The 14,235-nt window shown below is 46.2% G+C and overlaps 1 non-coding gene across 1 annotated transcript; it reads left to right on the top strand.

Annotated features, from left to right (window-relative positions):
• The first annotated feature begins 13,355 nt into the window (after positions 1-13,355).
• trnal-uaa (transfer RNA leucine (anticodon UAA)) lies at positions 13,356-13,471 on the top strand. The gene is made up of 2 exons: positions 13,356-13,393; positions 13,426-13,471. It is a non-coding gene; the product is annotated as a tRNA-Leu (tRNA).
• Positions 13,472-14,235: the final 764 nt, after the last annotated feature.

Below are 14,235 nucleotides of genomic sequence, written 5' to 3'. Positions count from 1 at the left end.
TGCGCCCTTGCGTGGACTATAGAGGTCTCAATGAGGTCACCATTAAGAACCACTGTCCTCTTCCGCTTATGTCATCCGCATTTGAATTGCTCCATGGTGCGTCTATCTTTTCCAAGCTCGACCTCCGCAACGCTTACCATTTGGTCCGCATAAGGGAGGGGGATGAGTGGAAGACTGCGTTCAATAAGCCCTCCGGGCACTATGAATATTTGGTGATGCCTTTCGGACTCTTCAATGGTCCTGCTGTGTTCCAGTCTCTGGTGAATGACGTCCTCCAGGACATGCTGAACCAATCTGTATTCGTATACCTGGATGACATTCTGATATTTTCTAGGTCTCTCTCCGAACATATCCAGCACGTCCACCGGGTACTCCAACGACTCCTGGAGAACCAGTTATTTGTGAAGGCGGAGAAGTGTGAATTTCACCGGAGTTCAACTTCGTTCCTGGGATATGTGATCAGCGCTGGAAAGATCCAGATGGACCCTCAGAAGATCAAGGCGGTAGAGGAGTGGCCACCACCCGCCTCTCGACAGGGGGTCCAACTCTTTCTTGGGTTTGCCAACTTCTTTCGCCGATTCATTCGAAACTTCAGCATCCTGACCGCCCCGCTGACTGCCCTAACCTCCTCCAAGTCGAAGTTCGCCTGGAATCCATCGGCTGAGAAAGTATTTTCGGAACTGAAGACTCGTTTCACCAGGGCCCCTATCCTCCTTCAGGCCGATCCAACCAGGCAGTTTATAGTAGAGACGGATGCCTCTGACGTAGGAGTAGGGGCTATCCTGTCACAGCGTTCAGCAGAGGACGACAAAGGACACCCGTGCGCCTTTTTCACGCACAAATGTTCGCCCGCAGAACGCAACTATGACATCGGCGATGGGGAGTTGTGGGCGGTTAAACTTGCTCTTGAGGAATGGCGGCATTGGCTTGAGGGAACGACTACCCCTTTTCTAGTCTGGACAGATCACAAGGACCTGGAATATATCTGTTCCGCCAAACGCCTCAATTCCCGCCAGGCTCGGTGGTCCCTGCTTCTTGTCCGTTTTAGGTTCATCCTGACCTACCGCCCTGGCTCTAAGAACGGCAAGCCTGACGCGCTCTCCAGGCAGTTTCCCAAAACCGACGAGGCAGCCGAGGTTACGGCCGTTCTCCCCAAGCAATGTCTGGTCGCCACAGCACAGTGGGAGATTGAATCTGTGGTCCGGTCGGCCCAACCTATTGTATGTCCCCCAGTCTGTCCGCTCCCAGGTTCTCCAGTGGGGACACACCTCAAGACTGGCATGTCACCCTGGCATCAGACGCACGACGACTTTCATCAGTCGAAGTTTTGGTGGCCATCCCTGAGAAACGATGCTGAATGCTTCGTTTCTGCCTGGCCAGCTTTTGCACAGAACAAGACCTCCAGCCAACCACCCACTGGTCTCCTGCAATCCCTACCTGACCCTAGAAGGCCTTGCTCACACATTGCACTGGACTTTGCCACCAGTCTCCCCCCGTCTGACGGTAACACCACCGTTCTTACCATAGTGGATCGTTTTTCCAAATCGGTCCACTTAGTGCCCCTTCGCAGGCTGCCCTCGGCCAAGGAGACTGCCGACCTGGTGATGCGGCATGTTTTCCGTATTCACAGTCTTCCCGTTGAAGTGGTATCTGACAGAGGTTCACAATTTACCTCCCAATTTTGGAGAGCCTTTTGCAAACTACTCGGGAACAAGGTTAATCTCTCATCTACGTTTCATCCACAGAGTAATGGCCAGACCGAGCGGGCTAATCAGCAGATGGAGGTGATGCTCCGTTGTGTGACGTCTCGGGAGTCTTCCTCTTGGAGTCGGCAACTTCCCTGGGTCGGGTACGCCATCAATTCCTTGCCTTCTACTTCATCAGGTCTGTCACCGTTCCAGTGCTGTCTTGGCTATCAATCCCCTTATTCGCACCTCAGGAGGAGGAAGTGGGAGTTCCCTCAGCGGAAGCGTTTGTCCAGAGGTGTTCACGGACCTGGAGGCGAGCGCGAGAGGCGCTGCTTCAGTCTACGGCCAGAATGAAGCAGCAAGCGGTCAGTCACCGCATCCAGGCCCCCCGTTACCGCCAGGGTCAGAAAGTGTGGTTATCCTCGCGGGATATCCCCTTAAAGGTGGACTCCCGCAAGCTGGCGCCACGGTACATTGGACCCTTCCCCATAGGATCTACCCCCTACCCTTCGCAGGATTCGCCCTACCTTCCATGTTTCATGGATTAAGCCCTTCGTCCGCCACCCCCTCTGCTCCGCTCCTAATCCCCCTCCCCCTCCCCGTCTCATCGCTGGCTCGGAGGCCTTGAGACGCCCGTGGGGAGGGGGGGTACTGTTAAGGACCCGGCCTGAACAGTGGGTCAAAGGGGCTCTGCTGTACGCTCTGGACCACGACAGCCCTTAAATTCTACCTTCTTTCAACTGGCCATGTGGGCTTTGAACTAGCCCCTTCCCTATTTGGACTCTCGCCAATTACCTACTTATCTCCTCAATAGCACTCACCTGTTTCTGTTCTCGCCCATTACCCGGTCCACTTAAACCCTGCCTCGACTCACACTCTCTGCCTGTTCGTCCCAGTCCTGAACTGAGTCGTTCCAGCCTGCGATAGTGACTACTGCCAACAGAAATGGTTGAATTTTGTGTTTCCGGATTCTGCCTGTTTAGAACCTGATTCTTGCCTGAAGCACCCGTAATCGTCTGCCCTCGCCGGACAGCCTTTCCCGGGTAAGACCTCCGCCTGCCATTCCGGCTTCGTGCCTGCCTCCTGGTGTTGAAAAACTGTTGCCCCTGTGGCCGCTAATAAAATCCTGGTAAAAGAACATTCATTGGTCTGCACTTGGGTCCTACCGCAACCGGCCCCTCCTGACAGTCTGACATTAACCTGCTGACAAATTCTAACACACGCATATTATCCAGAACCCCGCGCGCTTATCCGAAACTTTCTTAAGTTCTTCCAATACCACATTCATAATTTCCCAATTTTCCATCTGTTCGTCCAATCCTGAGCTCACACTGACACTGCTAACCCCGTGGGTGTGGATATGGAGACTGGGTCTGTGTCTCTACTGTAGGACAGTGGGGCCGAGGTCAATGGAAATGTTAACCATCTGTGTTTCAGTGTAACCGTTGTATTGGTAATCTGTGTCTGGGTCTTGAGTTCAGTGTGGGACTGAATCTGAATTTCTCTGCTGTCTGAAACTGTGGAACTAATGAGCTGTCGGTGTCTCTGTGCTTTGCAACACACCTTGCGTGTCAGAGAGGAGCGACTGCTCTGGTGCCTCCACAGGAGGGAAAATCGGAGTTGATTGAAGTTTTTCCCTGTTGGTAGGAGAAGGAAAGTCGGTCAGTGAGGGAGAGGTATTTGCCAGACGGTTGTGTGAAGCGGCCGTTGCAGCGTGTGCCACTGTCAATCTGTCGGTCTGACCCTCTGTCTTTTTCACACAGTTATAATATAGCATATGATGCTTGTCTTTCTTTCATTCACTTTCATCCATCCTACGTCGATTCATCTCCCAATTTAGAGTCCTATGTTTAATATTTATTATTGAATATTCCCTTTGCAGATCGAATCATTTCTTCCTTTGAGTTCTGGAAGGTCTGAGATGCTCTTAAGATCCAGTTACATCAGCAGCATCTCAAAATTATTTTCCCAGCACTTTGTGAGTGTCGCCTTCCTCTGAGGATTTCCAGCATCTGCAAATTTTGTCATCTTTAGTACATCAGCATCGTGGTCATCCTAACACCGCCATTCCGAGTGTGTGTGCGCGCGTCCAGGATGATGTTGAAAATGACAAACCACAGGATGAGAAGTTTGGGTTCGGACGTGTCGTTGAACTCTGTTCACAAGTGGTTAATTAGCGGAGAGAAAAAATGAAATCTGTAAATGTGGCTGCTTCGGGTGTTTGTCAATGGAGCTCCGGCATTCTTTTCACCAGGTGAGGAAACGCAGAGGTAATGCCCAGGAATTTAGAAGCGCTTGTCTTCTGTCGGCCCAATATTTACATCAGAGACAATGAATGGTGCTGAATTACCATGATTGTTCAAGTGACTGTAGTCAGTCAGCGGCATAACCGTATCTCTGGAGACTGATCCTTTCTATAAATTAAAGGCGTTTTGAATACATTAGCTCAGAGTTTCTGATGGGGCTGTGAATTCAGGAGCAACACAATTGGCAGTTTATCACGGAAATGGGTTATCCGGTCCTTTTGCGGATAGGAGAAGTTTACTATCCTTTTATTTCAGCCTTTGGAATTCTCGGTAAGCTGCGGTATCGGCTGCCGTTGCGGGGAATGGAAGTTAATGCCAATATAGTGATTGTTTCTGTCGCTGGTTTCCGCAACCTCATGTCCAGTCCTAGTATTCGGAATTCTAGGAATGGAATCAAAGCCAGCGACTGTGGATTCTGATATCTGGATCTAAAAATAAACCGCTGTAAGAATTCAGCGAATCCGCCAACATCGGAAGACCTCAGTGGGACAGGCAGATATCTACCAGCGGTTTGTGTTCAATAACGTGAAGCGCGGGTCTCTGTGCTATTGGTCTCGAAGCAGCTACACTGCATTTGCAAATACTGTGTTTAAACTGCCGCGGAGCTGATGCTAATTGATTGTCTGCATTGGTATGTGAGCGGTTGTGTGAGGTACGTGTCATGATCAAACAATCGATTAGTGGTAACGATTCAGCAAATTTGAGGAGCTCCCTGTTGCAGCAGGAAGATTGAGGATTTTCAGTAAAAGTGAGCGGTGTGACAGAAAGTGAAGCAGTTGCTGGTCAACACAATGACGTCATTGCTGATCAATTAACAAAACCGACGTGTTGATTCATAACTACCAACACTGTGAAATGTATTATATTATCCATATAACTATAAATACTGTAAAATGTATTATAATATATCCACATCTGACACCGCTACAGACATCTGACTGTGTCACCGTGCCTGCTACTGGACGTTGAATTATTCTCCCGGCTTCCCTGTGATGGATTCAGTCGGGGGCGTCAAGTATATCTGAGAGGCTGTATCAGACTAGGCTGTGACTGCTGCCTCAGTCAAAGTTCTGCTGTAAAGTCGGCGAGGTGGCAAATGCTGGAATAGGAAACAAACACGGGAAATGCTGGAAACACAAAGCCTCAGGCAGCTTGTATAGAAAGAGTAAGAGAAAGTCGTGTCATGTGGGCTCTCTGAAAATAGTTCAGAAAATACACGTTAACTGCTCTCCCACATACTCTATTTTTGTCTGGATGAGTGGTTCCGGGAATTCCTGTTTCTGTTGTGTCCTTCGGCTGTTCTGTCGCTGACAGGGAGTCACAGGGAAGTTGATGATTGTTTAATGCAAAAATCCCGCCATCGGCGTCCGAACTGATTCATTTCATTCATATCGGACGCGAATGACGCCGATAGAAAATGTTCCAAACAGTACTGACTCTGAGGGTACCTAGTTTTATCTGTCTGCTGCTTCTTTATATTTTTGGTCATCAGAAAGGAATCAGAATTTAAATCATTTGACTTTACTTTAATGTGTAAACTCAGCCAGATTTTGACCCTCTCTTCACCCTTCTACCGCTGAATGCAACAATAAAATGGGAATATTACATGATCCACGAATTCTCAGTATTTTCTCAATTTCCTATTTCCCCTCTCTCTTCAGCGAACTTGATGGCGATTGTGATCCTGTCCCGGGATAAGTGCGGTCTCTCCAAATGTGTAACTCTCTACCTGGTGGGAATGGCTGCGGCCGATCTCCTGGTCGTTATCTCGCTACCGCTCCTGATGTGGACTGCTTGGCTTTATTTCCGCCGATCATTCCTGTTCATCACTCCTGTGTGCAGTATCGCTAGATGGCTGATTCATGCGAGCACTACTGCCTCTGTCTGGTTGACTGTCTCTTTCACCGTCGATCGATTTGTGGCTATTTGCTGTGAGAAGCTGAAAACAAAATATTGCACCGAGAGAACGGCGGCTGTGGTTATCGGGACAGTGAGTGTGCTGGCCTGTTTAGAGTGTGTTCCCTGGGGCTTTGTATACGAGCCTATGATAATAATTGATGGTATACCCTGGTATTGTGTTCTTACACCGAGCTACAGAAACTCTCCCTCATGGGTGGTATTTGAGATGTTTTACCGCATTTTTACCCCTTGTGTACCATTCTTTCTGATTTTGTTTTTCAATATTCTGACAGCCAGGCGGATTCTGGTGGTCAGTCGAGCCCGCAGGGGGCTCCGGGGACAAAAGAGTAGAGAGAATGATAAGGACCGGGAGATGGAGAACAGACGTAAATCCATCGTTTTGCTCTTCAGCATAACCGGCAGTTTCATATTGTTGTGGGGAACACGTTTGGTATTTCTCATCTATCAACGGATTTCAAAGAGTTTTGTTTATTATTCTGTCATGAATCCCGTTTACATTATAGATGAGACAGCGGGAATGCTGCAGATCCTCAGTTCCTGCACCAACACGTGTATTTACGCCCTGACTCAGAGCAAATTCCGAGAGGATCTCAAGAATGTGCTGAAATACCCACTGAATCGGATTTTGAAACTCATTAAAATATAGAAATTAATGCTATGCTGTAGTACAATTCAGCTGTCTTCACGCTCCTATTCTGTACTCCCACTTGTAATAAACGGAAACAATATGATGAACAGAGTTTCAAACAAAGCAGGAGAAAATCTGTCGATGCTGGAAATACAAAACAAAACACACTAAATCATGAAGGTTGTCGGCCCGAATAGTTGAATGTTTACTCTTTCCCAACGTTGCCATCCAGCTGCTGAATTGCACCAGCATTTTGTGTGTGTTGCCTTACAGTTATACAACAAATATGTACAGTCGATCGCAACGGCACCACTAGACTCAGCATCCCAGAAAAATCCCCTTTGCATCTTACCCTCGTCCCGTTTCAGTTGTGCCTTGATACGAACCTGCCAACCCTTCTTCCCGATTCTGACAAAACAGCTTGATATGGAGTATACTTTCGTCGATATTAACCACTCCTGCTCCCATCATTACCCTTCCTTTACTTCACGCTGATTTTCTCCTCTGTCCCTACCTGTATTTTATCCTCCTGTTTTCCGATTTGAACTAATTTCCAGTAACAGAATGTTAGCTTTCAAAGGGAAGGTGGAGGAGTGGTGTTGGGTGGACGAGGCGATGCTGTGAACCCAGGAACAAAAGACACAGCGAAGCGAAATGGGAACTGATATGATCTAATCCGACACAAAGTGCTGGCGAAAGTCTTCAGCTCAGACAGCAGATTTGGAGAGAAAGGAAAATAAATCCAATTCTGCTGAAAGCTCTCTGAGCAAAACGTCCACAGTTTACACTTGTCCACAGATGCTGCCTGGCCTGCAGAGCTCCTCCAGCATTTTGGAATTCTAGAGTCTGCAGATTGTCTCTTACTTGTGATTGGTCTAATCCTAGTCACTGTCAATGAGATATTCGGCTGTGCCAACACAGAACTGACCCTGGACAAAAAAAAAACAAAACGAAATATGGTTGAAAAGGACAGTGTTATAGAAACAGAAACTTGATAATTAATAGTACAAAGGTTCAGTTAATTTTGAATTGACGCAACTGGGAAATTGAAGGATCTCTCGAAACAAACACGATCAGGGATAAATTATTTATACAATTAGACAGATGTTGGGAGTAGCGGCAGTTTGTATTCAGATATTACATTCACCAGAGAAAGCTGAATTGAGGTATCAATCTGAGTCCTTCAGAGGCTGGTCCATGATGTTTATTAATTTTAATCGTGAGCGGGTAATATCGAAGTATAAACTCTAAATATAATCTTGGTTAAGACGGGTAATAAGTAGTAAGGATAATCCTGGGAATTGTAAAACAGTGACTTCTGCCATTTATGGAGGTTAACAGTTTGAAGGGGATTCTTCACGTTAGGTTTGGCAAATAATTAGAGAAGCAGAATCACAGGCAATCAACTGGCTTTGTGAGGGGAAGGTCATACCTTACGCACCTGTATGACTTTCTGAGAGAGTGACAAAACAAATTAATGAGATGGATGATCTGTGTATGGAATTGAGTGAGGCGTTTGACAAGTGCCCCCACAATAGCTCGATCCAGAACGTCGGGAGTCATGGTGAGTATCGGGCTGGCAGTAGATGGGGCGTTTCCAAAAGATGTGTTCTGTAACCCTGCTTTCAGATTCAGATTCAGTTTATTGTAATTTAGAAACCACAAATGCAATGCAGTTAAAAAATGAGACAATGTTCCTCCAGAATGATATCACAAAAGCATATGACAAAACAGATTACACCAGAAAATCCACGTAACGTTTGGCAATCCCCAATCCAGTGTCTGGAGAGGCTGCTGCGTATTAATATCGCGCTACCGTTTAGCGCGTTCCCCGGAAAGGAGCTCCAAATCCACTAGACAAAAACAAGACCAAAAAATAAAGTTACAAGACCTGCACAAAACCACATAGTTGCAACATATAGTTACAACAGTGCAAACAATAGCATAGTTGATAAAAATACAGACTATGGGCACAGTAAAAAATAGACCAAGATGTTAAAGGACTGTATGTTCAAAATAAATCACCAGAGTTTCCACAAGTCCCCAGGGTCCCGACAGACTCGCCATCCCACGCCGCCGGCAGAAGGAAATACCCCCGCTATGGACTTCCAAGGCGCCGCCCGACTCAGCTTCGCAGACGCAGCACACAATGGAAGCTCCATCGAAACCAGCAGCACAAACCGAAAGCGACCTGAGTCCGTCGAACCTCCGAGCCGACGACGATCCCCACCGGCACAGCTTCTCCGAGCACCATCCTCTGCCGAGCGTATTAAGACGGCCCCGCGAACAGCCATCGGCAACGCGACCCCGATGACTGGGGGCCTGTTCTTCCCAGCAGAGTCCCGGACCTCAAAGCAGCAGCAGCAACGAAGAAGGTCTTCCTGGAATTTCCCGATGTTTCTCCGTGCTTCCACGTCCGTTATCAATCGATTATGATTGCGCACGGCACCCCACTTCACAAATAACAGATATTTCTCTGATATTTGTAAATGACTTGAGAGAAGAACTGGATATGTGGGTTGGTAACTTGCAGTTTGGGGCTCCACGTAGCAAGCGGTTAGAGCCAGACGATTCCAGGTCGGGGCAATGGAAATCGAAGTTCAATCCGATGTTCTTCTGGAATTAATTTGTACGTCCTCTCTGTGATATTTATGGGTCTTCTCACAAGGTAAACAAAAAAAAAAGAAGAACACAACTTAGCGATTAGGCTGGAGTATAATTGAGTTTACTGGGCGCCGTGGCTCATTATTCTTCGCTTCATCTCTAAATGAATCAATGTGGATAGCGTAGAATTTCATCGCAATAAAAATGTCATACACAATAAAATTTTAAACTGAATTACAGAGTATATATTGTAGATTTGATCGCAGGAACAGGAGAGTCGTACTATGCAAGCCTATAGATCCCCCAAAATTTCCACATAAGTTAATTTAGTGGTTCCGAAGGCTCATGGCTTAAAAACTAGCAACTCCGGATTAGTGATCTGACGAGGGAACAGATGCTAAGGAAGTCCAGGTAAATGAGTGGCTGACGATTTTTGCAGGAGGTCATCGTATACACACGTTATTGGACTCTCTTCCAGCATTTGGTGCGACTGGTGTAAGGAGCACGGGTTTTACAACTGGACTGAAAGAGATTTAATATTCTAACCGGGGAGTTTGATGCAGCTGCCCGGGCATTAACATATTGAATGCGCAAGCCTGCTATTGGGGGTTGGGGGATGGAGTAGGAACTAAAACTTTAGGTGAGCAAGTAGTATCGAATAAAAGGCAGAGACGAGGTCAATGAACGCCAAAATGAAGGCCAAACTGGACCCAGTTTATGATCCCGGTGGCTCCGAAGCCGACGTCAGTTTATGTCACAAAAGGTGTGCAACACTTAAGACAGACGTATTTCGAACCTGGATTAATACGTAACGTAGTGAGCCAACTATTACAGAGATCTGGTTCAGAGCAGAAAATGGCTGTCCCGACAATAAAAGCTCTCACGCCCCCTAAAATCCGTTTGCAGATCGGCCTACATACCCAGATCTGGTTGTCACCCAAATTCGTGTGCACACTCATATTTAAAATGACCCCTTAGAAATGCGCACATCACTAAAATCCACGTGCACCCCCCAAATCTGCGCATATTCCCATATGCACATTAAATTATCCAGACGAAGATTCACTCCAAACACAAAATGGCGACCTGAACATTAAATTATCCGCACGCATCCGAAGGTCCGACGCAGCCAGATCCGTCTGAACCATCATATACACCCACAAAAACTTTGCTACTCCCATATTCGTCGACACGCCCCAAATAGATCCGCAGCCCCATATTGGAACACACACCCCTAAATCAGCGCACGTGTGCAAATGCGTGTGCAAACCCATTTTTGAGAACTCACCTAAATCCGTGCGCATCCCCGGGTTCATGCCCTCCCCAAGACCGTGTGTACTCCCGTTTTCGCCGACATAAACTAAATATGCGCAATCCGTATTCAGTGCGCACCCCAAAGCTGCTGAAACTCCCACATACACATCAGACTTTCCCAGAGCAAGAATCACTTCAGACAGATGTGAAAATGGCATACTCGTCATTAATAATCTGCACGCAGGCAAATATTCGTGCGCAAACCTTGATCCGCCAAACACAGCCAAATCGATATGTATTCCAAATGTGCACGCCCATCTTTGAAAACACATCCCAAAATCTGCGCATATCAGCAAATCAGTGAGATCTCCAAACACGCTGACACATCACATATATTACATTTTTCCAGAGCAAGAATCATTTCAAACCATTCAGCAAATGGCTTTTTTGACATTAAAATTCCCACGCACACCAAAATGCGATTTCAACTGCAGATAGGGCGACAGACACAAATCTGTGTGCACCCTTCTAAACATACTTCTAAATCTGCGCACATCACCAAATCCGTGCCCAACACTTCGGTAAATACTCAGGTAATCACTTTTAAATCTGCGCGACTCGCCAAATCCACGTACACTCCATAATACTGTTTGCAGACCCGTATTTGCCTGCACACCCCTGAATCTGCGCATTTTCCAAATAAGTGCGCACCCCCATATTTGATAAAACACCCCCATATCCGTGCGCATCTCCAAATTCTGCAAGGCCAAACAGATATTTCACTGCTGCTCGGCGATAAAACATAAAAAATCGCGTGTATAATTAAGAATCATTAAAAATAGTAGAAATACTGGAGTCATGATGATCCTGATGAAGTCTGCTGGAGAGAGACATTTGTACACCTGCTGTCCTCCATAATTCAAGGAGATTGAAGGATAAGTTTGCAGGGTGACAGAACGTGACAGGAGCACTTGGCCCTAAAAACTAATGCCTACCGGGAGAAAACAGCTTCTGTCCTTTCCGCACTTTCTCCAGCAGTTTTAGGACTAGGTCGAGCCGGAACACAAGTGGGTAAGGATATGGGCCTCAACATTAAAAATCGGCACGTGGCCCAGAATGCGTGTGCATCTCCAAATCCAGGCGTACCATATCTGGAGCAAAAGTTATTTCAAACGGTTCACAAAATAGCAGGTTGCAGCACAGAATAACAAGATTACTGTTGAAAGTTCAAAGTGCATTTATTTTTAAAGTATCTATAAATGAAACAACCTTGAGATGCGTCGCAACTCCAAATCGACAAAAACTGACGAATCTGTGAGAAGCCCGTGATCGGTAAACATCCCGGTATTGGCTTATACACCCGTAAATATATGCACATCCCCAAATAAGTGTGCACCCCTGTATTCGACAACACACCGCTGAATCTGTACACTTTGTCAAATCAGTGTACATCTCTGTATTAGACGATGCACCGCTGAATCCAGACACATCACCAAATCCGTGTGCGTCTCCAAATCTGATCACGTCACTAAATAAGAGCGCAATTTCAATGATATTTTTGTTGCTTTATCGATAAATTGAACAACTTTCAGATTCGCCACACATCAAATCCGCCGACACACCAAATCTGTAAGAACACTGAGATCCGTGCGCACCTCCAAATCCGTGTGTGCCCTCATGTCTATATACAACTTGAAACCTGTGTACACACCGACTAGAAAAATAGATAATTCCAAAACCTTTTCATGAAATGACAAAATATGTGTACACCCCCAAATCTGCAAACTGCCCGCAAATCAAATTAGTGTGCACTTCAAATCCGGAGACACTCCCAAATCTGTGTGCGCCCCAAACATATTGAGAAACAGTCTAAGGAACAGGATATGCAAGTCAATTGTAATATGAGAAACCTGATTTGCAGATGGAACCTGGGTTTCATAGCGTGAGTGGACAGCGAAGTAGTTTATGAAAACTTTCAGCGTCAGTGCAGCAGCTGGAAAAACGGACCGAACATTTTGCAGTTGGAATCTAATGTGACATTCCATCCAGATGGGATCAAGAGCCGCTGCACTTACCCGGACCTACCTGGGTAGATATATACAATAATTGTTAGGGAATTGAGGAATGAGGGAGAGCAGAGGGATCTGTGAATACAGTTCCATAATTCCTATGTAAGCTGTTCGCATCGCAAATCAGTTGCCACCCATATATGCCGAAGCAGCCCTAAATCTGCGCAAACCCTTTAAACATTAGAGAACGGCCTCTGTGGAGACTTAATACCCGTTTGCTTTCCAGTGAGAAATGTTGTAGTTATATATCAGCTAACGACGCATTCTTCGAGGCTAACAAAACTATATATATATATAGACGGTACAAGAGCCTCAGGACGCGCACGGCCACGATCAAGAACAGTTACTACCCATCAACAATCAGACTACTGATTAAAAGGGCATAATGTACGCTCACGTGCCCATTCATTGAATATTCCGACAACCAATCATTTCACTTTAAAATCTGTTCTATATTGAATAGCTGAGCATGTCAGGAGAAGCGCAGCAGACAGGCAGCATCGGTGGAAAAGGGAAAGTGTCATTTCCCCCTCACCTCCGATGCTCCAGAGAAAAAGAGCAAGGTTGTCCAAATTTTGGTTAGTGCACAAACCTTCTAATTCAGGTAGCATCTTGGTGATGCTCTTCTGCACACTCTCCGAATCCGCGTCATCCTTTCTCTGGAGGATGGCCTGAACGGAGTGCAGCACAATTCCAGTGCTGTGATGCTGTACGCTCTGATTCCGCACATGCTCAGCAACCTGAGAAAATGCATCCCGTCCATATTCATTTAAAATCCCAGGATATAGAGTGTGTTTATATGTATACCCGCTCAACAAAACAGTCCGTCAGACTATTCCGAAATACAGCTGTTTATCTGGCATGTGGAGAGAGTACTGCAGGGGCTGTCAGGGTGGCCGAGTGGTCTACGGCGCCAGACTTAAGGCGAGAAAGCCGCATCCTAGTAAACGCGAGTGTTCTGGTCTCCACCTGGAGGCGTGGGTTCGAACCCCACTCCTGACAAATACTCTGTATTACATGTGCTGTTTTTATAATGCAATCACTGTAATTTTACTGAGCGACCAAAGCGTGAACTGTTTGGGAGTACGAGAAAGAAGCAATTAAGATAAAGATTTTGATTTAGTCACAACAGAGAACTGAACAACAGTTCACATGACATGGGATTCGGGCTGCGGAGTTTGATGAGAACGAGGCCTCGGTGAAGAGTGTCTGTGTCACCTTCTCAGCCGCGGCTGTTGTTTGGACAGAATGACATCGGGGCCATTCAGACACGTTGTCGGTCTCTATATTAAAACGGCATTTTACATCGTCGTTCTTAAGCGTACATCTGCCGTTGAGCTCAGTAACGTGCATTTAGCACCTTTCTGGATTTGGGAATACCGGATTAATCATTCCGCACAGGATTATATTCTCTTTTTGTGGTTTAACAGGCCACTCTTCCTTGTTTTGCAATGCAGGTATTTTAAATCGCACAGCACGGAAAATAGCCTTCGGCCCAATTGGTTCAAAGTTTAAGGCAGAATAAATTTTGCATCAGAGCCTTTCTATATACATGTATCACCATGTACAATCAGATTCACTTTCTCGCGGTCATCACAATAAACACAATAAAATCCATGGAGGACCGCACTAACAGGACAGCCAAAACACTTAATATGTATAACATAACACACTGTGCAAAGTCAAGCAAAAGAATAATGATAATAGCAATATTAATTGTTATTTTACGTAATAATCCAGGGCGACTACGAAGTCCACTGGAGTTT

The sequence above is a fragment of the Hemitrygon akajei genome, unplaced genomic scaffold (genome assembly GCF_048418815.1).
Source record: "Hemitrygon akajei unplaced genomic scaffold, sHemAka1.3 Scf000062, whole genome shotgun sequence".
Lineage (NCBI taxonomy): Eukaryota > Metazoa > Chordata > Chondrichthyes > Myliobatiformes > Dasyatidae > Hemitrygon > Hemitrygon akajei.
The sequence above is the reverse complement of the archived record's forward strand: the minus strand, read 5'-3'. Positions and strand labels throughout refer to the sequence as shown.